The sequence below is a fragment of the Ictidomys tridecemlineatus genome, chromosome 11 (genome assembly GCF_052094955.1).
Source record: "Ictidomys tridecemlineatus isolate mIctTri1 chromosome 11, mIctTri1.hap1, whole genome shotgun sequence".
Lineage (NCBI taxonomy): Eukaryota > Metazoa > Chordata > Mammalia > Rodentia > Sciuridae > Ictidomys > Ictidomys tridecemlineatus.
Window position 1 is genome coordinate 95,273,578 of NC_135487.1, and position 27,092 is coordinate 95,300,669.

Here is a 27,092-nt window from a genome sequence, read left to right on the forward strand (position 1 = left end):
ATATAGATTATGTTTTCATGAAATTTGGGTCAGAATTGCATAGAAAAACAGGGAGAAGGAAATAAGATGTGGTTTGGGTGAAAGATATAGGAATGGCAGGAAATGGAAGGAACATTATTATTTCTGAAATGAGAGCCTAATAGGAAGTTGGTAATGAGGATTAAGTCCATAGGTAGAGGGGTGAGAGAGATGCCTTGTATCTCTGGGGCCTTTGATATAAACTATTTCATGTCCATATTGGACATACTCAGTCCTCTGTTCTACCTATACCTTTCATCCTCACAATCGACAGGAGAAGATGAAAATGGAAGTCCTGGTCACCTATTCTTTTTCAGTCCCCAATGTCCTCTGTCTTTTCTCACTCTTCACTTTGGATTTTTAAAAAACTTTCCTTGCCTGGTTTTCATCCTTATGCAATTTGGATCCTATAATTAATTGCTTAAATTTCTTTCCACACTCTTAATCCCTTGTCTTTTGACCCTTCTATCTAGCTATCAACTTCTAAACCTGAATCAATCCTACAATCCATTTTCTCCTACACATAACCTCACTCTGATTCATTCTCGTATTGTAAATTTCTTTCCTCTCATTCTGTCACACCAACTGAAACCTTTGTTCCAGGATTCAACAAACCCTCACGTTCTCAGTCTTTTCATTAACCCTCCACTTACTTCCTAACTGAAAACTGGCTACCTCAAGAGAATACCACTGGAATTATGCCCCTGCTGGTAGGAGGTTAATTCTCCACCTCCATCTCTCACAGGGTCCAGAGGCAGCACCAGAACTTTGCAGCACCTTGTCACTTGCAGGTTGTCACCCTTCTACTTTCAACCTTAAGACTCAATATCTTAAGGTACAACATGTTTGGTTATGCCTTGCTCTTCTCCTAGTTGATACTACAGTTGAAATATTTGTTTTGCAGTCTCTCTCTCTTCACCCCAACACCTGCAAGCATATTAGCTACCCTAATACTAGACAAATAACCGAACATACTAGGCTCAGCATTCTTTGCCCTACGCAAACCTTCATACCATTTCAGCAACACCCATGCACTTGACCTTGCCCACTCTACACTGCTTTACTGAAGGAATCTCAGGCTTTAAGAACCCACTCTTGAATCCCTCTCTCTCCTCCAGCTTAATCAGGCATCACAGCTTTACTGCTTAAATACACACCTTCTTTGACATCACTGAGGCCTTCATCTTCCAAACATTCTATACTTTCCAGATCTATCTTCCTGGCCTGGTTTCATTCCTTATGCAATTTGGATCCCATAATTGATTCCTTAAATTTCTTTCAACACTCTTAATCCCTTGCCTATTGATCCTTCAAACTAGCTATCAACTTCTAAACATGAATCAAATCTACCATCCATTTTCTCCTACACCTAACCTATGAGCATTGCTGAAGGAAACTGTATAAATGTGCATGCTACTGTTAGTGAAATTCATATTTTAAAATTTCAGTGGGGCCTTTTAGAATTTCTTTTGTTCTACTTCCTATTCCATCCCTTGCAGAAAATTTTCTGATATTTTATCATACCTTAGTCTACATTTCTTAATTGCTGAGAAAGTTAAGGTGGTCTGTCAAATGAGAATTCCTCTCAATTTCAGCCTAAAGCCAACCTACCACTTTGTTTAAGTCACACATCTGGTTTTGGCTCCCTAAATACAGAATGCACACAAGTCTAGACTCCTTGAAATAACCACTTCCTCTCACTATCTTTCTGTGGCAGCATAAAATACCAGTATCCTCACTGTGCCCTCAACACACCATGTTGCTCAGACTGCTGTGTATGCTGTTCCTTCTGCCACTCAATTTCTTCCTCCAGTTAGACTTAAAAAACAAACAAACTAAAAAAAGCTTTGCTAAAGAAATCTCTTCCATGTCTCCTAACTTCCCTCAATGAAAAAAGGAAAAAAAAGCACTTAAATACTTCTTACATTCCTCCTCCTCCTCCTCTTCCTCCTCATCCTCCTCCTCCTCCTCCTCCTCCTCCTCCTCCTTCTTTTTCTCGTCCTCTTCCTTCTCCTTCTTATTATTTGTATTCCTGCAATTTTTACATGGTATGGTAATTATCCATAAAGTTAATTTGAAGAACAAATTTAGTGTGAAGGGACTAATAGGAACAAGAATTATAACAACTGAGTGAGAAGTCAAAGTAAGATGGTGAGGGAGGCTCTTCATTCATTAAACAAATAACCAACATATTATCAACATATTTAGTATGTACACCAAGGATTGGAGACAAATAAGTGGGTAGGCTGTAGTTTGGGACAGGTATGGCAATCAAACTGATGAGACATTAAATTATATCTAGCTCTTGAAGAAAGGTTGGAATGTGAATCAACTAAAAGAAGCTTGAAGGAGAGGTAGGGAAAAGATAGGTTACCAAGGAAACAAACACATACATATTTTGCTAATATAAGCTGACTCGTCCTGGATGAAAAAAGAAAGGTTTAGGAACACTGGTATTAGGAGACAAAACTGAAAGCTCAAAAACAGACTCTTGGACTTAGAACAGACCTTAGGAGTCACCTAAGTGCCATCTTCCTAATGAAGAATGTTCTCTCTCTCTCTGTATCTCTCAATTTTAAGATAGGTTCTTGCTAAGTTACTGAGAGTCTGAGTTGCTGAGGCTGGCCTCGAACTTGCAATCCTTCTTTCTCAGCCAATGTGCTGGGATTTCAGGTATGGTGCCTAAGTAAGAATGATGTCCCTGACAAATGCACAAGGCCATTCAATTGGTAGTAACACTGAGGTAGCCTATTCATTATTGTACTCTTCTAAATGTTGAAAATTATTTGTTCTAATATTAACTGTATAGAAACATTAACTTAAATGTCTCCCTACCAGTCCTAGTTCTGTCTTCTGATGTACCCAGCATAACTCTATGTCCTCTTTATGGGCCAGTTTTTCGAATATCTCAGTTATGTGCAGCCTTGAACAAATACTTTTCTGAGGATCAGTTTTCTCATCTCTAAAAAAGAGGTGTACAGAAGCTAATTGTCTCCAGATATCTGCTGTCCCCTTCATTTATTATAATTAGATTTTTTTCTAGGTATATAGAACACAGCAATGATTACATTTTTTATCATTCTGGAAAATTGAATATGATATTCTGCTTATGTTCTGGTCAATGGACTCTGAGCAGAAGAGACCTCCTTATTCCCTTTCGTCATTCCCAAAAATTGGGGCTAGAATTTGGATGTAGAGTGAGCCAACTTAATCCTTGTGGATGAGCATAATACCCTGAAAACAAGATAATAAGAGACCAGGCCCCTGACAACTTGACAAGGCAGAACTACCATGCCAGTTTGGACTTTATATGAGAGTAATAAACTTCTATTTTGTTTAAGATACTTGTTATTTTTTTAAAATAAGTGTGTTATAACACAAGAACATATTTTCCAAATTTGTTGGTCTCCTCTAATCTCCGGTCACATAAAAGTTTGCTTCATGTCCTAAGCTAGCTTCTAATACTCAAACTGTTTTTTTGAAATATTTATTTTTTAGTTGTAGATGGACAGAGTATCTTTATTTTATTTTATGTGGTGCTGAGGATCGAATCCAGGACCTCACATGTGCTAGACCAGAGCTCTATCACTGAGCCACAACCCCAGCCCTTAATACTCAAACTATAAGGAAGAAAAGAATTATTGTACAATTGCATCACGGCATGGCACATGTAACATAGGGAACATAACACTTAAAGTTATAGTGGGGAAAAAGAGCACAGGGTCTCCCTCACCACGCCACTCAGAGAGCACAAGCCCCCAGTAAGCATGAAATGGGAGACACCAATTTTAATTTTTTTCAGTAACATTGTCCTTAGTTTCCTGGTAACTATTAAAACATGCACATCTTGCTACACAAATATAATTCTAGAATTTAAAGATATGTACTATGTGCAATATAAACCTTAAAAACATGATCCAACAACTTCATTGTAAATTTATGTATAATACTAACAGAGATATGCTATATGCATTTACCTTTTTGGTTTTGTGGGTATTTCTCATTATTTTTAAGGGTAACTTTGACAATCCATGATTCATGTGTGTTGCGTATGTGGGGGAGGTGTACTGGGGATAAAACCCAGGGCTTCATGCTTACAAGACAAGCATTCTACTACTGAGTTACAACCCAACAATTCATGATATTTTTTCTTGACTCTATAACCTTTGAAAATTACAACTCAATTATAAGGAAATACAGAAAATAAACAACTAAAAACTACTTCAGATGATACCATATCTATAAACTTCAGGTGGTTTTAGAAGTCACCTAAATCAAAAAGAATCTGTATCAATCAGGATAGGGTCCATTATGCTTCAGTTAATATGCAACCCCCCAATTCTGATGGTTCAAAAAACATCCAAGGGTTTTTTTCTGTTTATCTAATGTCTAGTGGAGGTCACCTGAGGTTCTGCCCCATACCATATTCATTTGGTAACAAGGTTGGCCACACATGGAAAGCTGTTTGTGGTAAAAAAAAAAGAGACACAGCAAATTGCATCATTTCTCTTAAACCTTCTGCCCAGAAATGGCAGATATCACTTTTGCTCACAACTCATTTGTCAGAGAAACTTATATGATCACTTCTGAGTTCCACAGGTATTTAATCTACTGCAGAGAGAAGGGAACAGAATACTTAGCAAACTTGTAAAGATTCTAGGATGGTATGGTAGCTCAGTGATAGAGCACTTGCCTCAAATTTGTGAGGCACTGGATTCGATCCTTGGCACCACATAAAAATAAATACATAAAAAAATATTGTGTCCATTTACAACTAAAAAAGTATTTAAAATAAACTTCCAAAGATTCTCTCTTCAACAGTTCCCAAAACAGTCATTCAGTCAGTGCTTAGGACTCCACCATCCTCTCAAAGAAACCCATTCAATGATGACTCAGTACAAAGCATTAAGAAGTGCTCCTTTAGGTTGATTACAAACCTACTCCTCGGGAGCTCCCTCCTATTAGTCCTCATTTTGTGTTCTCGTGACAGTAAAGTCAGATCTACTTCTTTTCTTTTTTTTCTAACTTTATTTTATTTTATTTATTTATATGTGGTGCTTAAGATCGAACCCAGGGCCTTACATGTGCAAGGTAAGGGCTCTACTGCTGAGCCATAACCCCAGCCCCAGATCTACTTATTTTCTATGAGGTAGTTCCTAAACTATCTAGCACTTCAACGATCTCTCACGTAATAGGATGCATGGTCTTTTCTGAATATTTTTTTTCTAACCCCTCATCTGATAATAAATTTTCTTAACATTAAAAAAATTAAAAATGTGTTATGACATATCTCCTAATTCAAGAAGAGTAACAATGGTTTTTTACTTCTGTTAAAGGGGTTTTGTAAGAATTGAGTAAAATTAGGAATTTAAAATATACATGCATATATAGTATATATATGCTAGAATATATGTGAATGTTTTATTTTATATACTAAAAAGCATATATATGTGTGTGTGTGTGTGTGTGTGTGTGTGTGTGTGTGTGTGTGTTTTCAATTCTCAGCATTTGAAAACCTTCATTTCTCCCCTACTCTCTTTTAATGAGGAACTGAATTCAGGTGTATGTTACCAGTGAGCCACATTCCAGCCCTTTTTAAAATTTTGAGTTCTCTCCAAGTAACCCAAACTTGTTTTGAATTTTAGATTCTCCTGCCTTATGTGCATGGCTTACTGATATAATAGTGAATATTAACTTAGTGGCATAAAATGGTGTCAGCAAAAGTTTTACAAGGCATGAATACCTAGTAATGAGACTGAATACTGCAAACTTAGAACTAGAAAGCCACAGCTTAAATAATAGAGTATATGCATGAGTATTATGTTTCTTATCTTTTATATACAATTATCTTGAGGTAAATGTAAATGGTCCAGGTCTACTAACCCATTTAGTAGTATCACATATTGGAACCAATTTCCTATAACCAATTTCCTATAACATTCAGGAAAAGTCATACTACATAGACTTATGTATTTGTTTTCTAAAACATAAAGCTGAGAAAGCATACAATCCAAAACGTAAGAACCATTAAAGTCTAGTGATTAAAAATGGACCCTGGAGCCTTCCTGACTTCTGGCTCTGCACTTACTAGCTTACTAACTTTCAATATTTATTTGTGTTTCTATTTCTTCAGGTATAAAATCAGAGTAATAATAACAACAATGGTAATAATAGCAATAGTAAAGAGAAAATAATAGTACATCCTGATAGGATTATTTTGAAAAGTAACATAAAGAATTAAAAATATATTAGGAGCTGGCTGAGCTTAGCGCAGCCTGCGGTCGGTCTGAGCGAACTCAGGCCACTAGTGCCAACTGCGACACTTGGCTGGCTGGTGACCAATCCCGCGGCATGCTGCCCAGAACTGGCCAGGGTGTGAGCTTTAGACCAGCCAGGAAGCAGGCTTGACACAGCTGCCCGCAAAGGTGGTGTTGATATGGCAGTGGGGACCCCGCACCCAAGCCAAGAGGATGGCCACGGTGTTCATGTGTGGCATGGAATACCTGCTGTTCACCAGCAGACCCTTCCTGTGGAACCTGACAGTGTACACGCTCTTGAGATGGCCTACAGAGCGGCTGCTGGCTTGCCACCAGGTGCTGTGGACATGTGCAGGCTGCAGATGTGTACCAGATGACAGAGGACAGGCACTGCCAGGTGCACCTTCTGGATGACAGAAGGCTGGAGCTTCTGGTTCAGCCCAAACTTCTGTCAAGAGAGCTCCTGGATCTGATGGCTTCACACTTCAACCTGAAAAAAAAAGTACTTTTTGTTCATAGATGACACTGGTCAGCAGAACTGGCTGCAGTTGGACCACCGAGTTCTGGACCATGACTTGCCCAAGAATCCAGGCCCAGCCGCCTTGCACCTTGCCATCAAGTTCTGCACATCGGAGACACCACTCGTTTCTCTGGGGCGTTTACCAGAGTAAGGTGAACACAGAGAGCAGATCAGCTGGCTCTAGCGCCAGGCCTGGGATCCAACTATGCTCAGGCAGAAGCAAGCACCAAGACAGGTCACAGAGAGGTGGGACTGCTTGCTGGAACCCCAAGAGTCAGGGTGGGACTACAGAGGCCAAGTGAATGCAGAACCTCATTCCGAGGGGGATGAGCCATGAATCAACTAGTGCTGGGCCATCTGTCTTCCTGGACTCTGGAAGACCAGCAAGAGATCAGGTCTCCTGGACAGGCCCTCTGCCTGTGATGTCCTTCCTAACTTGGTCACCTAGTGTGCTTGGCTCACTTGTCCCCTCTCTGTGGCTGCATCTGATGGATTTCAGCTGGGCCGCAATGTCCCTCTTGACCCATAAGCTGGGTTGACTACATTCATCTCCCTGGCCCCACAGCACTGTGTGTACCTCACATTTCACTGAGGTGGTGGCTGCAGGAAGGCTCTGGATATGAACTCGGAGGTCTGAAAGACCCCAGTTTAAGTCACAGCTCCATCACTGCCTAGCTGTGTGGCATGAAGAAGTTGACCTGACATCTCTGTGCCCCAGCTTTCTCATGTAGGGTCCATCATTTCCTTTCTACCGCATCTGCTTTTGCTGACAATTAAAGAAAGTGACCCTGTGGAGCACTTGGCTGCCCCAGCACATAGATACCCTCTGTTAACTAGGTTCTTTGGTCACCAACAGCCACTGCTTGAGACTAACATAAACACAACTTAACGAAAACTAAACTGATCAGGTCTTGGAAGAGATGAAAAGATGAGATCAGCAGAAACAAGTGGCTGATTCCATTGGGGTTCTGCTGGCCAAACAAATAGACTCCGCCCTCTCTGACTCTTGGTCATTCTGTTAGTATCTCACCGTGAGGGAGTCTGGTCTTGCTTGGTGACAGTGCAGCTAGGAAGTGTGCTGAGCTGGTGTGTGCTCTTCTGCCCTACTCCCTCATGGGGGCATCCTCAAGCCACACGCACCAAGTGAGTCCTGAGGCCTCTGCACCTGTGACCTGCAGGCCAGAGCAACCTGACTGAGTCAACCTTACAGTTCCAGAGGAAGGGACTTAAAAAAGGAAGCATTGGAGACAGAGAAAATATGCATGAAAAAATCCATGGACCTTGTATTATTGGTCGGACCATTCTCTGTTAGAGATCCATGAAGTTCCTGCTGGAGGACAGCATGTACCATGGTGTCTCCTCACTGTCTGCACATCTACTGTCCTTTGTGACCCTTGGTCTTCAGGAAAAGTAGATCTGAATTCTCTATGAGGTCAGTGTGACATAGCTGGACACATTTTTGATCCTAACAGACCATAAGTTAGTTAACCGCTTTGCGAGTATAGCGGATCATTTGCATTAGACATTTTCTCTAATTCTTTGTTCTTTAGTTATAAAATGGGAACTAAATCAGGTGGAGGATTCCTGTTCCATGCCTATCTCATAGAAGGCTCAAGAGAAAAGTCTGCTGTTACCTTTGCAGTATCAATGTCGTCATTACTATAGATTCCTAACATCCTTCCCAATGTCTGGTGCGTAATAGGTATTCAGAAGGTGTTTAGTGAATGAGCAATTTGTACTTTTATACATACAAATGATCATATACATATAATTTAATTGAAAAAAAATATATATATATATATTAGGAAAATGCTCAAATAAGTGTTAGCTACTAGTAGATTATAGCTATTATAATAATGTGAATTGATGATTCCATTTCCAGTGAGGATATAAAGAGTTCTTCTTATATATTTATTTATATTAATGCATAATTGACACACAAAAGTTGTGCACTCAATTATATATTTATTTCATAATGTGTTATTACAAGGTATACAATGATGTTTTGATATATGTGTACATTGTGAAATGGTTCAATTAAATTAATAATTTCACCAATTTACTTGCTTTTTATTGTCAGAACATTTTTCATCCACTCTCAGTAATTTCTAAATGTACATTAACTCTAATAATTATGATACACAATATATCTCTGGGACTTGTTCATTCTAACAGAAATTAGAAATTCCCCATACCTTTCACCTCTATGCTCTGGAGACCACCATTCCATTCTCTGCTTCCATGAGTTGGCCTTTTTCATGTTACGCATATGCACTGTCTATGCCTGGCTTATATCATTTATCATAATGTCCTCCAGTTTCATCCACTTTGTCACAAATGACAGGATTTATTTCTTTTTAAAGATTGGATTTTATTCCATTGGATATACTACATTTTAAATATTCATTCATCTGTAACAGACAGGATGTTTCAGTGTCTTGGCTACTGTGAATAATGTTGCAATGAACATGGGAGTGCAGACTTCTCTTCAGCATACTTATTTAATAGCCTTTGGCTATATACCCAGAAGGCGATTGCTGGAACCATGGTGTAAACAATTATCTGCCATATGGTCAAACAGCATTTTCTAATATTGGTTATTTTTGATATTTAATACTTATTAGTGTTTTTTCCATCAGCAAAACTCAGTTTAATGCAAACGGGTAAACTGGAAGTATATGTCAAAAGTTTTTAAAGCATGCATGCATTATTAGATATTTCCATTTCTAAGTGTTGATCTTAAATAATCATGCACAAGATTGGGCTACATGGATGCTTATGGTGGTTTATTTATTAAAATATTAATTACAAAGGAAAAAAGGGCTGGGGATGTGGACCAGAGGTAGAGGTCCAATACCCAGCATCTCAAAACAACAAGAATCTGACTGCTACAAAAAAATGTTGGTACAATAAATCATATAAATTAATAAAATAGAATGATATGCATTTATTTAAAACAGTTTCGTTTTTATTAGCACATTATAATTATATATAATAGTGGAGTTCATTCTGATACAATCATACATGACTAGAATGCAATTTGCTTCATTTCAGTCCCAGATACTTCCTCTTTCCCTCTCCTCTTCTCTGTCTCTATTCCCTTCCTCAACTCTAATGATCTTCCTCCTATGTATTTATTGTTTTTTTAAATTGGTGCTTTATAGGTGCACATAAAGGTGGAATTCATCATGGTACAATCATATATGTTCAGATCATAAATTTTGTCAATTTATTCTGCATCCTCCCCTTTACTGTCCCTCCTCCTTCCCTTTAAATCCTCCTTTTTTACTACTTTGGTCTCCCTTCTATTTGCATGGGCCCCCTGCCGTTTCCCTCTTATTTTGCTCTAGCTTCAGCATATGAGAGAAAACATTTGCCCTTGATTTTCTGAGTCTTCTTTACTTAACAAATGCCATGATTTTATCCCTCTTTATGGCTGAGTAGAATTCCACTATATATATTACATTTTCTTTATCTTTTCATCTGTTAATGTGCACCTAGACTGGATCCATTACTCTGCTATTGTGCACTGCACTGGTATAAACATTGGAATGCATGGATCCTTATAGTGTGCTAATTTTAAAGCACTTTAACATTTAATATTTAATAATATAGAAGTAAAAAATGTATTATGACCTCTTTTAAAAGAATTTGATAATTGTGGAAAGGTTGGGCATATACATGTATGTATGTATGTATATGTGGGGATTGATAGAGTTTCCTGAGTCATACACCAAAATATAAGTAATAGTGTTTATTTCTGTATTGCTCATTTATGGGCAATTTCTGTTATTTTCTTTTTGCTTTTCTAAGTTCTCCACATGAGTCTATATTACTTTTGAAGTATGGAAAAATTAGTAAAAAGAAATAAACAATTCAGTGATTTAAAACCTTGAAAACAGCGAGGGGGCACGGTGGGTAGGAATGATGGTGGAATGAGTTAGACATGATTACCCTAAATACATGTACATAGACACTAACAGTGTGAAATACTTTGTGTAAAATCAATGACTTGAAAAATTGTACTCTATATGTGTCATATGAAATAAACTGCATTCTGCTACCATGTATACCAAATTAGAATAAATAATTTAGTTAAAATAATAGACAAATATTTGTTATACAAGTTAAACAAATAAAATCCTAAAAACATAAAGACAGTCTTTGACAAAAAATAGAAAAATATTTTTTGCTTGTTTACAAAGTAAAAGATGTAATAAACAGAAGTGCTCAAGAGCTTCCTGAACATTTCCTGAATTCACATGAGTTTTTGCCAAAAACTCATGTGAAATCTGAAAAATTACTTTACCTATTAGCACCCACCCACTCACACAGGTGAAAAAATAGGAAAAAAATCAACCTAAAATATGTAAAAAATATTTCTTCCTTTATTTAAACAGAACAAAATTAAATTTAATTAATGACAGTCTTAATAAAACTTCAAAAGTGATTTAAATGTTTAAAAAAGAAGAACTCTAAAAAGATTCAAAAAATATAATATTTTATCTAAGAGATATTTGAAAATATTTTATTATGCAAGAATTTGGCTTCAGCTGAATAGACCAATATAATTGTACAAGGTATTTTCCAAATGATATAATAATTATGGTTATGCAAAAATTAACCATTTACCCTGACCATTTTAATAACAATTGTTGTTGGATATGGTGGCTCTCCCCTGTAATCCCAATGACTGAGGGCATTGCGGGTAATGGCAGGAGGATCCCAAGTACAAAGTCAGACACAGCATTTAGTGAGGCTCTAAGCAACTTAAAAAGACCCTGTTTCAAAATATAACATAAAAATGGCTGGGGATGAGGCTCAGTGGTTAATCACCCCTGGGTTTAATTCCCAGTACCAAAATCATAATAACAACATCATTCATTACAAATAAATACCTTTTAGTCTTATTTCTTTTTAACCTCTTCTCTGAGCAAACATTCCCTGAATAAACTGGATCCTTCTAAAATTAATTTTCACTAACAATCACTAAAAGGCCAAAACAGTATAAGGAAGACCTAAATGAGAAATAAGCAGGTTTGTATGGCTCTCATAGACTAGAATTTAAGAAACACATATATCACAATAAATGTGACTTCAACTGTTTATCGGGCTCACTGTCACCTCCAAATGTATCATGTTATCATTTTATCAACTTAAGTCTTCATATCTTCTACAACCATATACAATATTCTCCTTAAACAAAACAGAATTCTCTGGACTTCGTTATTTCTCTCCTGGCATCAAGGGATCTATCACAGCATTTTCATTTATCAGTCACTCATATGAGAAACTTAAGTTCAGGATCTCATTAGCTCCTGCCTGCATTATTTTAATAGGCTCCTAATTTATCTCCTCATCTCATCTATTATCTCTTGAACTCAAAATCATCAGCCTCCCAGGAAGCTCAAATATCACTTTAATCATACTACAACTCAGTTCAAGAATCCTAGCTTGAATTTTATCCTATGAGCAGTGGAAAGCAAACTATAATGGCATTCAAAGGCTTTTTCTAGTCTTCTGCTTTTGCTTCATATGAACTCTGTGGAATCAGGATGATCTGGAACCAATTCTATGAGTGTCTTGCTCAAGCTGTCCTCCCACCTCACTTTCTTGTCAATGCAAATGCATCCTCCCAGCATGCTCAACTTAAATGCAAATACAATTTTCAGTAACCAGTACAGCTGTAAATGAACTCTTTTTCTTTATAATTTCATGCTTACATATTGTCTGACCCATGAACAGGGCAGCAAGTCATAGTGACTCCTACTGACAAATAAGTATAATTATTTATTTTAACTTGAGGTAATTTTTTGTGAACACTTTATTTGTTGTACTTCTCACAGTTTCTAATGGCTAGAAACTTGTAAATGCACAATTAATATTTGGTGAAAAATGAAGTATCTTCATGTTTAGGTTTTATACAAAGCCAAGTGTGTGGTGTGTGTGTATGTGTGTGTAAGAGACAGATAATTTTCTATATATCTCCAAGACTTTTATCTAACAACAACAACAAAAAAATACTATTTCACACTAGTTCATGTAGGGGGGTTTTCAAGACCATTCCTAGGTTTGGTGATTCCTCAGGAAAACTCATAGGACTCAGCATATAGTTGTATTATGGCTACGATTTATTACAGCAACAGGATACAAAGAAGACTCAGGCACAATTTTTTTTAGCATCAAATTGTCACATGTGTTGTCTTCTAGGAAAACTTATTAGAGACCCAGTGCTGAAGGTTTTTATTAGGTTGGTTACTTTAGCACTCTTTGCTTAATTTGGACCCAAATGCATGACTCTCAGAAGGTGTTTATCAAGAATCACACTTTGTGCAATCTAGGCACATTAAGCAGCTTGTATCATTTAGATGAAGTTTTATATCAGGTATCAAAATATTTAGATCTCAGATTCCCAGACACTAGCCAAGAACAACCTGGTAAACCTTTCTAAAGAGAGCAGTCTTGAGTGTGCTTTATTATATCTTTTACATATTATTGATTTAACATTTTTTATGGGAGAAATGTTACAGTGTTTAATGTTTCTGATTTAAAAGAGTCAGAAAAATGGATTTTTAGAAATTAAAACCTAGCATTTAATTGTAGTTGCATTCCTAGACTGGCATCCACTGGGTAAGAGTTATGTAATTTTGAAATAATTTACTTACACTGGTATTTCAGGATTTCTTTTTTCCCTTGTAAAATGAGAAATGTTTTTTAAATCAACATTTTTGTACTTGTCAGGAAAAATGAATTAACTATAACATCTAAAGCAAGCAGACCTTTTTTAATAAGTTTGTCATCTACTCTTTAAGTGCCAACCAAATGCCAAATCACTGTTGGACACATCTTAGGCACATCAGCTTACTAAATCCTAAAAATTACTTCAAGTGTTAGTAACAGATTTAATTTTACAGATTTTTAACTTTGAGAGCCTAAGTAACCACATCCAGGTCTACCATGGTGGAACTGGAATTACACTTAAACCTATCTCATTTCAAACTCTTGTTCTTAGCTTTATGCTTACTCTCTCTACCTAACTTAAAAGGCACATAATTCTTATTTTGAATCATTTTCCTCAACCTCTGTTTCTTTGTTTGTTTGTTTGGCTGTATCAAGCACTATTCTTTTTTTCCATAAAAACAAATTTGTAATGAAAGGATCTGAGGAAGAGGGGTGGGGCTGTAGCTCAGTGGCAGAGCACTTACCTAGCCAGTGTGAGGCATTGAGTTCAATCCTTAGCACTGCATAAAAATAAACAAAGGCATTCTGTCCATCTACAGCTACAAAAATAAAAAAATAAAGAAAGAATTGATGATGAAGAGGGGGGATAAGTCAAGAATCAGAATTTTCCCATTCTCTGCTCAGCCTAAAAGATAAAAAAAGGAAAAAAAAAGCAATATGCTTAACTGTGTTTACATTGATTAAAGCCACATTTTAATTGGAAGAGAAAGGGTGAAGCTTATTACAGGATAGTTTTTCATTTCTAAGTCTTGCAGAGGACAAATCAAATGATACCCACTGCACAAAAAAAATCTTTAGGAAACTGCCTATTTAAAAACTCTTCAGCACAGAACACACTTTCCCCCTTTATTTGGCATCACCCTGTTTGAAGTTATACCTGTCCCAAAATCTTGGCATTACACATATCATCTATGGGGATTTTAAATCATTTATTCACAAAATGTGGATCCCTAGGCTTTCTGTGATAATTAAATAGAATAGTATATTTTGTGAAGATCGTGTATTCAAAACCAGCCTCAGCAATGATGAGGCGCTAAACAACTCAGCCAGACCCTGCTATAAATATAAAATACAAAATAGGGCTGGGGATGTGGCTCAGTCGTCCACTACTCCTGAGTTCAAGCCCTGGTAACAACAAAAAAAAATTATATTCAAAAGGCCTAGTGGACATGTTTGCATGCAATGATTAAATAACTGACTTAAGAAGGTAGCCAGCAAGTGTCCTTACCACCAGGTATCACCATTGGGCCAGGAGTACTCAACTAACTGCTCCAGGTAGAGGGGTAGAACCTAGTAGCAAAACAAGACTACCACTTTCACCTACAGTACATTCAAAATTGATATACACTTTTCTGCACCTTGGAAGCTGGTATTATACACACACACTCATACACACGCACAGACACACAGACACACAGACACACAGACACACAGACACACACACACACACACACACACACACACACACACACATATATATATATATATATATATATATATATATATATATATATATATATAAAATTTGCACCATTCATTATTCTCTTGCTGGTTAATTTTTAAAATTATCCTCAGTGGACTATTTATTAATTTTGAGAATAAATAGTGCTTTACATATCCTTTGGTTTAGCCAAACAGACATTATTGGGATCCCATAGACTTCAATATTGCCACAGTGGACAATTTTCTGGCTCCAATTCCACAATCCAATGATATTATTTCCTATACAATTTTAAAGGGATGATAGATAAAAAGAAAGTACAGTATTTTAGTGTAAAAATAAAGTTTGTGACCAGTATATGTGGGTTAAACAAAGATTATTAACCCTTCTCCTTGACCTCAAGAACTCCAAAATTCAGTTATAAACTTTTTTTTCCTATTTTTTTGAAAAGAAAAAAACACCGTAGGGCAAATCTGTCAGTCTGTGAATAATCCTGAAATTACTCAAGAAACATTGCCACACCTGGCTGAGTTCTGTAACCCACTAATGTCTCTCCCGGAGAGTGCACAGGGTGCACAGGGAGAGGCTCATTCCAAAATAAGCACAGAGTTTGGGCTTCCCTCCTGGTTCTAAGTCCCCCACATGGAGACTCACAGTGGTCACTTCAAGACAGGTAATTCGATGAGCATTAGCTTGGAGCTGGAGGTGCAATCTACAGTCTCACCAATTGTTGCCTCATGTGCTAGGAGCACTTGCCTTAAGTTAAGGCCGACCTGGCCTTCCTCAGCCTCAATCTGGTTGTGCAAAACGCGTCCTAGCCCACCAGAAAGAAGAGTGACATCAAGCACAGGCTGTTCATAGTGGTAGTTTTTAGAACTCAGAACATGTGGGAACTTTTTTATTTTTAACAACAGCTCCAATTCCACTTTTTATTTTGCAAATATGGAAATGTCTTAAGGGAAACAAAAAGCATCTTCTCTCCCCCTTTGGCCATCGCTCCCATTCTTAGTGAATTCGGAGGAAAGAGCTGTCATCAGGAACCATTTGGAGCCAGGAATGGAGAAGTCAAGGCCAACCTAGTTAAACCCATTTGTGGAGCACTTTGTGCTGATGGATACATTCCTGACTGGTTTCAGACAGGTCTGTGAAGGACAAGGAGCTCAGGAGGCTGACTGCCTGGCTGGAACGAAGGGGCTAAGGGAAGGGATGCTTTTCACCATCCAGCCGATGATGCGCAGGTGGGGTTCGGGGGCATGGGCGGACCCAGATGCAGGGAGGGCATCTTACCTGGAGGACTCTGCAGTGAAGCTGCCACCATACAGCAGCCACATCTTGCAGAAGAGGACACCATTGATGAAGGGTACTGAAGAGAGCTCCTGGAGCTCAAAGTCCACCTTAAACTTTTTCATCATTGTGAGAGCCAGGCGCTGGCAAGCGGGCTGCAGGGACAAGGGCCCCCTTAGCACTCTTGAGCCCCAGATCCGCCCAGACCCATGGCCAGGGCCTATATCTGACCTGGGGTGGGGGCAGTGCTAGCCGACAAGGCCGGGACTGGGACCACTGCTTCTGCCTCTCTGGGACAACCACCTCCCCTTCTCCTGGCAGCCAGGGCCTGAGTGCAGCGGCGGCTGTGGCCTGGACCCTGGCCGCCTTTGGCAAGTGGTCGTGCTGCAGCTGGCCCAGGGAAAAGGCGCCCTTTAGGTGCACACCTCTCTGTTGTGGCCAACACAATATTTTTTATACGCTTGACTCTATTCCGATCTATTTCTTTCCCAGGACTCCACTCCAAAGTGGCACGCGGTCACACCTACAAGGTACATATGACAATCGAGCCTCATCTCAAAGTTAGCATTTTCTATCTCTTACTTGCAAATGTTCTCAAATACTCTATGTGGCTTTTAGCATTGCTTACATTTAAACGGAACATGTTGGTACCTGTCTGTAATCCAGCTATACAAGAGGCTGGAGCAGGATGATGATGATTTTAAGACTAGTATGGAGAACAAAGTGAGATCCTGTCTCAGCAAAGACATGGCTGGGAACCAGATGTGGTGGGCCATGATTGTAATCCCAATGGTTTAGGAGGTTGAGGCAGAAAGGATCACAAGTTCAAAGCCAGTCTCAGCAACTTAACAAGGCCATTATCAGCTTAGTGAGACCTTGCCTCAATAAAAATTGAAAAGAGCTTGGCATGTGGCTCAGTGGTTAAGTACCCTGAGTTCAAATACCAGTACCAAAAAAAAAAAAAAAAAGATGAAGAATGGGGATGAGAAAGAGGGGTAGAATGAGAATAAGGAGAAGGAGGAGGAGAAGAGAAAGAAAACAACAACAGCTAAGGGCAAATGGACAACCCTGACCTAAGGCAGACTCCACGTACAAGCTGCCCATTCCCTCTACTGGGCACAATGACATCTGGCTCTAGACCCCAGCAGTAGAAAGTCACTTGATAGGAAAGAGGACACACTGGGACAAGCCTGCCCCCTACTTGCTTTTTTGACACTGATTTTTAGGTGGTTCTTGCTTCAGATTACACTTTTCTGTGATTGGCACTGACTGTGGAGAGTAGCCATGAAAATTAATTCAAAACCAATCTCCCCCACTCCCAAAAGTGATTTTCTGTTATTTGTTTTTGTTATTGGAAGGTGTGTAGGGGCTGGTGGTGTACCTGGGTAGAGGCAACTAGGAGGGCAATGGGGAGACAAAAATAGAAATGTAGACCCTATTTGTTGATGAATCTAGCTTTCCTGGTGGGTGTTTTTTCTTCCTGGACAAGAACTCCTGTGACCCCTGGTGCAAGCAGAGCCTGGCTGCATGTGGCCTCTGGGAACCTAGGGACTCAACTCCCCAACTCCTCCAAAGGCCAGTCTTACTACCCTTGCCACTGTAGGTTTCTTTTTTGCCCAAAAGAAGCTTTACTCCTCTTTGTGGTGCAAAAGAGCAACCTCAGGTCAAGTTGCCCAGGGCCACCTCCGCGGTCTGCCAAACTGCTCATGGTCACTGAAGTGTACGCCAGTCTTTTTCACCTTGGTGGCAATGATTCCTCTGATAATTTCTCTGTTTCTTGTTAATTCCCTCTAGGGAGCATGATCCTCTCAACAGCCTTCTGGAAATGGAAACAGACCTCAGGCCATGTTCCAACACTGCCCAAGCCTGCCAATTGCCACTTAGCAAGCCTTGCCTGGGGCCACCTCTTCAGCCTCAGCTTTCTGCTCCCCCCTAGATCCAAATGATGCGTAGTCTCCTATGTGCCTTCTGTGGGCACCTCCCAGCCAAACATTCTGTTCATCCCCACACACCTTTGTTCACTCCAGTGGCTTGGGTCATAGGATTATCTCGAGAGTCCTGACAAGGTACCAGAATGAAAGACTTTAGGACAGAAAGAACAGGACTCTTTGGATTTGGAAAAAGCCTTGGACAAAAAAAAGCTTTAGAGAAGATTCAGGAAAACCCCTGAGGAAGAAAGTTGAAGTGTGTTCTGGTTGGAATGGCACCTACCTGGAAACCCAGCTAAAACCAGTCATTGTCAGAGGACCTTAGCAACCAGAGAGGGAATCTGAAAATGCCTTTTGTCAATAGTTATCTGGATTTCAAAACATGCTAATTAACAGAATATATATATATATATATATATATATATATACACACACACACACACACACACACACACACACACACACAGAGAGAGAAATATATCCATTTGATGGATTAATCCACTGATTGTATTATAGTTCTTATGATCTGATCATTTCACCTCTTGCATTAACACAGAGGCTTTTGGAGGACAACTTATATCCAACCCATATCAGAGTCACTTGCCTTTGACACATATCTTCTGCTCCCCAACTTCCCAATGAACTCACAGTTCCCACCTCAGTGGATTATGGATACTGGACTCTCATATTTAACATACAACTGGACGCCAACCTGGGTGAATCTCCTGAGGAGACCTTTGGAGTTCCTCTTTGGGAAGTTCCTTCAGGTAGGAATAAGGCCCTGTCATTTGTCTATGTTCCCTTAATTCTTTTCACCTTTGATGAGCAGGACCACCTCAGGAAGAATGACAGGATGGGTTTTGAAAGTCTATATTTGTTAAATTCATAATTTTGTTCTGATACACATAGGTTTTTAACAAATAACCTACAAGGCTTTTGTTTGTCTGTTTTGTGTAGGGGCACTGAGGTACTCTCTGTCTACATGTATTGCCATGTCTATATATATTTAGTATTAAAAATTGATATATGAGCTCAGAAATTAAAATTTAAAAAATGGACACAAATACTTTTGCTTCATATGATTTAAAAAGTTCAATTAAAATTGGGTTAATACATAAAAGTCAAAATGTCTTTAAAGTTACTAATGCAGAGTTTTGTTTCTAGGTGATCAAACATTTAATAAAATTGTAATGTCTATAAAGTGTCTAACATCGATTGTCTCTAGGATTTGTCTTCAATGGGAAAAAATATAAATGCTATTCAATGCACTAGTCTTAAACCTTTGTAAAGAAATGTAAATTTGATCTGACCTATATGAAATTAATCATGGATGTTTTTGTTGGAGACATCTGATTGGTTTACAAAGTTTAAATGTTAACTATTAAATGTAATACCAAATAATCAAACTTTTTAAATTTCATAAGGTTAAATATTTAACCATTCTTTGTGTTTTCTTATTTTGGTAGATTTAAAAAAATTCAATTTACTTTACATTATATGCAAATTTTCAAGTGGTTTTAACTGCATTTCAATTAGAGTACTATAAATATATTTCCTCTTATTAAAATGGATTATTTATCTAAATTCAGAAATTTATAATGTTCATTTTAAGGTATAAACAAAAAGAGGAATCCCTGGATCAACAATTATTAAAAGCTTCTAAATATAAAAATATATTTAGTAAAAAACATGTTTCCAGGTAAGAAAGTCTTTTGTGGTAAAACATAATTATAATACATCTAAGTAAACAAGAGGTTTTAAGTAATGTAAACATCTATAAATAAATGAGAAATATTAAAATGTTTTTTTTATAACTAAGTTGTTTATAAATGTAATACAACTAGATAGAAGTGTTCAAGGTTATTCCCTAAGAGCAAATATTAATGTACTGATATAAACCAAAGTTTGATTTACCTATTAAAATGACAAACACTTCTTAAAATATTAGTTACATTGTGTCTGTTAAGTTTTATTCTCTAGAGCTACTAACTGGACAAATGAAGGTTTGTATACCTCTGGTGAAACAGCAACTGTTATTTTAGAGTATTGTTCCACATTACAGAGTCTAAAACTTGCTTGAAATAAAAATATCAATAAAATTATAGTTCACTACTCTTTTTTACATATTAAGTGTGCTTGCTTACCTTGGCTTGACCCCCAAATCGCGCTTTTGTGGGTTTTTTGGCTTAAATATGAGCCATAACTGAAGGTGGTATGTTACTCTGAACATCTTGCATTTAGAGAGTAGAGTGTCTGCTGCTGGCCAGCAATAAAGGCTTAATTGGAATTGAAATGTGTGGTCTGAGAGTTATTTCAGGGTCTCAGTATCCATATAACATTCATCTAGAGGAATTTTGCAGTCTGAGGATATAATTCTCTTTTTAGTTATGGCACTTGCTCCCAGGTGCAATGTAATCTCTTGAGGGTTTTAAATGATCTATGGCCAGATACTGAGGTGCACACTTAGAGTCCCAATAACTTGGGAGGCTGAGGCAGGAGGATCAAAAATTCCAAGCCAGCCTGGTCAACATAGTCAGACCCTGTCTCAAATAAAAATATAAAAAGTGTTTGGGGGTGTAGCTCAGTAGTAAACTGCCCCAGGTATATAGTCCCCGGTACTACACACACACACACACACACACACACACACACACACACACACATGCCCAGAAGCTTCATGCATGCCAAATGATTGTCATCAGATTCAGACTACTCAAGAGAGCCAAGACTGACCATGTAATGGCTTAGAATATTCCGTGGTCACAGTTTCCCAGCTGATGATGCTACTGTGGAAGATTGCAGAATAAAAATGAAATTTATGTACCAAATCTTCACAAAAGTGGAGGGCAGGGGACCATGCAGGAGAAGGCCTTTGAGCTTGATAGTTTGATAATAGACTTTCAGGAGGACTCTGCGAAAACCACAACATGTCACCAACAAATGGCTTCTAAACTCCTAACTTTCCAAAGAAGATCACAGGATTTTTATCATTGGCTCTCAAGAGATTAATAAAACACAGAATGGGACCTGCAACTTCCAAGAAGCTCCAGGAGAGCCTTTCCTCTGCACTTCAGTGGATTCTATTATGGTTTCTTCTCAAGCACATTTTGCAACTGGTGGGCAATGATTCCAAAGAAAATTGAAAACAGTAATGGCTTTCACGTGAAATGTTCCAGTTGAACATCTCTCAAAAAGCTGCTCTTTTAAGCAAGGTGAGGTGGGCCATTCCTGTAATTCCAGATTCTGAGGAGCCTGAGGAAGGAGGATGGAAAAATTCAGGAAAGACTTGGTCGTTTGGCAAGCCTGTTTCAAAATAAACCAAAGAGAACTGGGCAGTTGGCTTCTGGTACAATGCTCAGCACTGGAGGAGGGGAGAGTAAGATTTTAGGCTTCAAGTTGGTTTTATCAAGTTCTCTGATTACATGAAAAAAGTAAAAACTAAATCATCTCTGTTAAAAGTTGAAGTATTATTTCATAGGACGTAACATTCTTTATTCACTTTAAATATCTTTCATCACTTTGGTTAAATGACTTATCTTTTATAATGATTTGGGACCCCAGGTTTCATTAAGTGCTTTAAACCTTTTGAGATTATTGACTAACTTTTTATGATCAAAGTCTACATTGTCATTTGACCTTGAGCTAATATTGGGATGTTCTAGAGAACTCCTTATTTGCTCAAGGGATTTCTAGAAGAGAGACATTAAGGCAATTAGCCTAATTTGATATGAGGGGAAGTCCTGACAAATATAACATAAATTTTTCAAGTTATATTTATTTAGATATTTTATTAATATTTGCTTTAAATGGCAAAAATTCATAAAGAATCTCGTATGTTTTTAGACATAATTCTGGACACTATATTAAAATGTATGCCAATCAAATCACCTTGTTAATAACTGGCTATCGTAAATTCCCAACAGATTTTTAACCATGACAATTCTAAATGTTTAGCATCAAGAGTTATCATTTGGGTGGAGATGTAGCTCATGTGGTAGCATGCTCACTTGGCATGCACGCCGCCCTGGGTTCAATCCTCAACATCACATACATATAAAGATGTTGTGTCCGCCAAATAATAAAAATAAATAAATATTAAATCTCTCTCTCTCTCTCTCTCTCTCTCTCTCTCTCTCTCTCTCTCTCTCTCTCTCTCAAAAAGGGAGTTATCATTTGGATTATTGCCCTGAGCATAACTAAAATCAGATTAATTGAATATAAAGACAAAAACCACAAGTTTACTTGAACACAGATCTATCATCTATCTATCAATCTATGTATTCATTTATTAATTTCTTTATTTATTGTTACTAGGGTTCAAACTCAGGGCTTCATGCATTCTAGGCAAATGCTCTATCTTTTCAAAATTGGAATTCAAAACAGGGTGTAGTGGTGAACACTTTAAATCCCATCTGCTGTTTTGTGAAGTGAGAAATATAATCCATACGTTTGTCAGTTATGTGTTCCAGATTAGTAAAAAATACAGATGATAGATATAAAAACTTGAAAAGTGAGATAAGACAATTATAAAGCAAGAACTCTCATAGGCAGGCCTGAGACTCCATTTTGCTACCTCCTATGAAAGACTGTTATAAGAATATTTCTGAGAAACTCAAATGGCAGCTGTTTTCTTATTTTAAAAAATTGCACTTCTGTACTTTGTACTCCACAAATTGTACCCTACTCAGGATGCACTGGTGGACATGGAGAGCTATATTCTGGATTTGATGCTATTGTGGGTCTACATGACTGAAGTAGATTCTCATCCCTATGATCCCCACCCAAATTCAGATTGTGACTGTCGAGCACCTGCTTGAAACCAGGACCTTGCTCAACTGAAATGCAAAGCTAATGTGCTGGCTCACTGACTGGAAAATTTTGATCCTGCCTAGAGCCCAGAGGCCCCACTTATTAATATATTAATTTCTATGATTAGCTAGCTTTACATGAGGATAAGGAAATCACTGAGTTACGGATACTGAGCTTATAGTGTCTTTAGATAGATCAGGAAGCTGCTGTCCTCTCACAGAGCTTGAAACTCTGTGGTGGGTGACAGTCCCTAGTCAGGTAAGTAAAGCTATCTTTTGATTTGAAATTCAGATTTAGAGTTCTTTCTGGAGGGCCTCTTCATAACACCATATATTCAGCAGGCTAAGACAGAAGGATCTCAAATTCAAGGCCTGTCTCAGTAATTTAGTGAGAACCTGTCTCAAAAAAAAAAAGAAAAAAGAAAAAAACTTTAAAAAATGGACTCTGGATGTGGCTCAGTGGTGTAGATCCCCTGAGTTCAAACCTTGGTACAGAAACTGAATTCATGAAAAATTTAATTAACTAAATAATTAACTAATACAAATTTTAAAACAATCTGAGGATGTAGCTCAGTGGTAAAGCTCTCCTGGGTTCAATGCCCAGTGTCAAAAAATAAAAAATAAAAATACATAAATTCAGGGCCTAAATATTTTTTAAAAATGATCACCTGTACTCATAAAATTTCTGCAAAAGTCTAACTCTTCATAGAACTGTAAAGGCCAGAGCTTGGAGATGAGATACCCAAGGCCTAATGAATGGGCAAAATTAAATTTAAAAGTAATATCCTGGTAGAGGGACTCTGAGAACCACTCCCTCCAATCCCACCTTGTTGTTCAAATGTGGCTTAATGAGTTTCAACATTGATTCCTAGAAATCTATTAATTCCCACCAATGGGGGACTGGACCAACCAGAAAAAGTGTATCCTGGCACTGAGATAGAATCATACCCTAACCATTATGTGATACATCCAGAGAAAAAATTTTCATCCCATGGGGGAAACATAAATGGTGCTCAAATCAAAAGGCAGTCACTGTGTCAAATCCTGATGAAGGGCAAGCAGGGTGCTGTGAAGGGAAGGTCCCTGGGCAGCCCTACCTGATGGCAGCAACTATCACAAACCAGTCAGCCCCAACCTCAGCTGTGCATAAAATCCACCCAAACCCTCACCCCCCATGTTTTCTAAGAGGACACCTGGCCAGACACCACCTATTGTCCTTGAACTCAGGTCACCCTTGGTACTGAATCTGTGGAGCAATTGATAATTGATTCAAAGCTGCTTTTGACACCCTGGATGCCCCCAAGATGGGGATCTGACTCATATTTCTTTGAGGGTGCTGCATTCCTGCCCTATTATGTTTGACTGCATTTGTTTTTTGGAGAGCCACTGTCTGTTGTGACTTTGGTTGATTGTCATTTTGACCTGCCTTGTGCACCAAGTCAGGGGTAATAAGAGAAGTCAGGGCTGTGGCATGAAGTCACCCTTTGAGCTGGTGACACACAGAAAAATTCCAAAGAAACTTAAAATTAAATCAGAGAGTAGATTTCAAATATTGTAGAGCATAAAAACCAGAGACAGTGTTGGATGTAGCTTTAATCCTATATAGCTGCACACACACATGAAATTAAATGTGTTTCATTTGTGGCAAGGTATTATGTGAAACAGAAACCGAATATAACCTAAGCCAATTGTAATTATCCAACTAACATATGATTATGTGATGTGAGCAGGGATATTTTCCAACAAGATACCCCAAAAGACCATCACGATTTAGATGCTGTGTCTCCCAACAGCTCATATGTGACAATATTTTTGGAGGAGAAATGATTGGTTTATAGCCTTGACCTAGCCAGTGAATTAATTCCTGGTGGGATTAACTGGGGATAATGGGGGCAGGTGGGCTGTGGCTAGAGGAAGCTGATCTTTGGAGTGTGAATATGGGTATACAGTTTGTATCTGCAAGTGGCTATCTCTCTCTCTCTACTTTCTGGTAATGTGAGCCTCTTCCCTCTGCCACACACTTCTGCCATGATATTCAGTCTCAACTTGGAGGTGCTGTCTCTGGATTGAGGCCACTGAAACCAAGCCACCTAAATAAACATTTCCTTCTCTATAGTTGTTGTCCTTGGGTCTTTTTGTTACAACACCATAAAGCTAACTAAAACAAAGACAGACTGAAAAAACAGAAATTCAATAGTCTAACCACCACCCATCAGACCATCCCTTTTACATGTTCCCTGGTAGTGCTCACCTTACATGGCTCATCCAAGCATTCCATCTCTTTCTGTCTCTACTTCCTCAATTTTAGAATTTCATTTTACTCAGACTCTTGAAATTTACCTTTGCTTCTGTTCTACTCCCAGGCTAAAAGCCTTGGAAAGTGCCTGGGGCAAAGGTTTTCTGGGAGATGTGCCCTGGGGCAGTCCCTGATTATGAAGAAAGCCTCTGTAATTGGTGGCTTTCCTGAAGTCAAGGACAGCTGTTGTCCAACCCTGTGTCTTTCTCTTCAATATCCCAAGTTGCCTGCCACTTCCACCCTCAGTGGCTTTAAGAGGTTCCCAAGTCTGATGGGGCATAGTAGCCTGTGCCTGTAATCAAAGCAATCTGGAGACTTGAGGAAGGGGCATGACAAGTTTGAGGCCAGCCTCAGCAACTTAGGGAGGACCTAAGCAATTTGTGAGACTCTGCCTCCAAATAAATCAAAAAAATAAAAAGGGATGGGGCTGTGGCTCACTGGAAGAGAGCCAATGGGTTTCATCCCAAGTACAAAGAGACAGAAAAAATATTGCCCTAAGTCTAGAAGACTGATTCTATCTTCCTTTGTGCTCTACCTAACTTATTGTGCTCATATTTGTTGCAAGTTAACCTGATACTTGTGTGACTGTGGGAAACACGGTTTCCATTCTATAATCATTGTGGATGACACTACTGTCTTCAAAAAGCAGTTTTCTCTCTGGAATTTTCAAACTATTTTTGAAAATTATTTTTTTTCAAATAATTTTGATATGGCAAAGATCCCTGTAGAAAGGTATTTTCCAGTAATGTTTTCTTCTTACATTAGGGATTAAATACTTTTAAGTGTCACAGTAGAAACAGGAGGGTCACATATGGACAAAATTGAGTCCATGGTGGGGAGTGCATGGACAAAGTCATCGCTAACTCTCACATCTTCCGATTCTGCACTCTTGAATGACCATCAGATTCAATGAACTAATGCAAGGAAGAAAATCCCAGGATTATTAAGTGGGTGGAGATTTTGGAAGGTGATCACATACTGCTTTCTGATTGGATGCTGATCAATCAGATAGAGGTGGGGGCACGGCAGCCTAAGGAGACACATCCTGACCTGCTGAAGCTCAGAGCACCTGCACACCTGGCCAGATCCTGTAAGTCCCTAACTGTCCTAAGAAACAGTGCCTTCCCTTCTCACCTGTGTTGATTTAGGAACAATTTTGTTTTTGTCTTTTCTCATGAACCAACTTAGGCCATCGATTTTGCCTCTCAGTTTGGTTTTGCCTTTATGCTGAATATTAGGATTTCCATTTTGTTTTATGTCACTTTCAATTTTTTTTTTTTTTTTTACCAGGTATTGAACTCAGAAGTACCGGGTATTGAACTCAGGAGCACTCTACCACTGAGCCACATCCCCAGCCCTGTTTTGTATTTAATTCAGAGACAGGGTCTTAGCACCTGCTCTTGCTGAGGCTGGCTTTGATCCCTTGATCCTCTTGTGTCAGTCTCCAGAGCCTCTGGGATTATAGGTCTAGGCTCACATGCCCAACTTTTATTGATTTGTTTAATTTTTGTTTTTTAAGGTTTATATGAACAATATAATTTAATTATTTATCCATTTATTTATTTGGTGGTATGGTGATTGAACCCAGGGCCTTGTACTTGTGAGGCAAGGACTCTAATAACAGAGGTATATCCCCAGGTCACTATTTATTAATTTTTATGTGCTGCTGAGGATCAAGCCCAGTTTGGTCCCCAGCCACTTCCTTCACCAAGGACATTGGATTCCTATTTCATTCTAATTGATTGCAATTCTATTTTCTGATGATGGAAATATTTATATTGTGTGCCTATAAATTATAC

The 27,092-nt window shown here is 38.4% G+C and overlaps 1 long non-coding RNA gene across 2 annotated transcripts in view; it reads right to left on the minus strand.

Moving 5' to 3' along the window:
• Positions 1-25,407, minus strand: part of LOC144368198 (uncharacterized) — a 47,209-nt gene extending 21,802 nt beyond the window's left edge. Inside the window, exons 1-3 of one of the 2 annotated variants that reach the window (XR_013427971.1) lie at positions 25,249-25,407; positions 14,001-14,075; positions 6,522-6,765 (exon numbers count right to left, since the gene is read on the minus strand). This is a non-coding gene — a long non-coding RNA (uncharacterized LOC144368198). The remainder of the gene's footprint in view (positions 1-6,521; positions 6,766-14,000; positions 14,076-25,248) is intronic. The other variant, XR_013427972.1, reaches the window with a different exon arrangement.
• Positions 25,408-27,092: the final 1,685 nt, after the last annotated feature.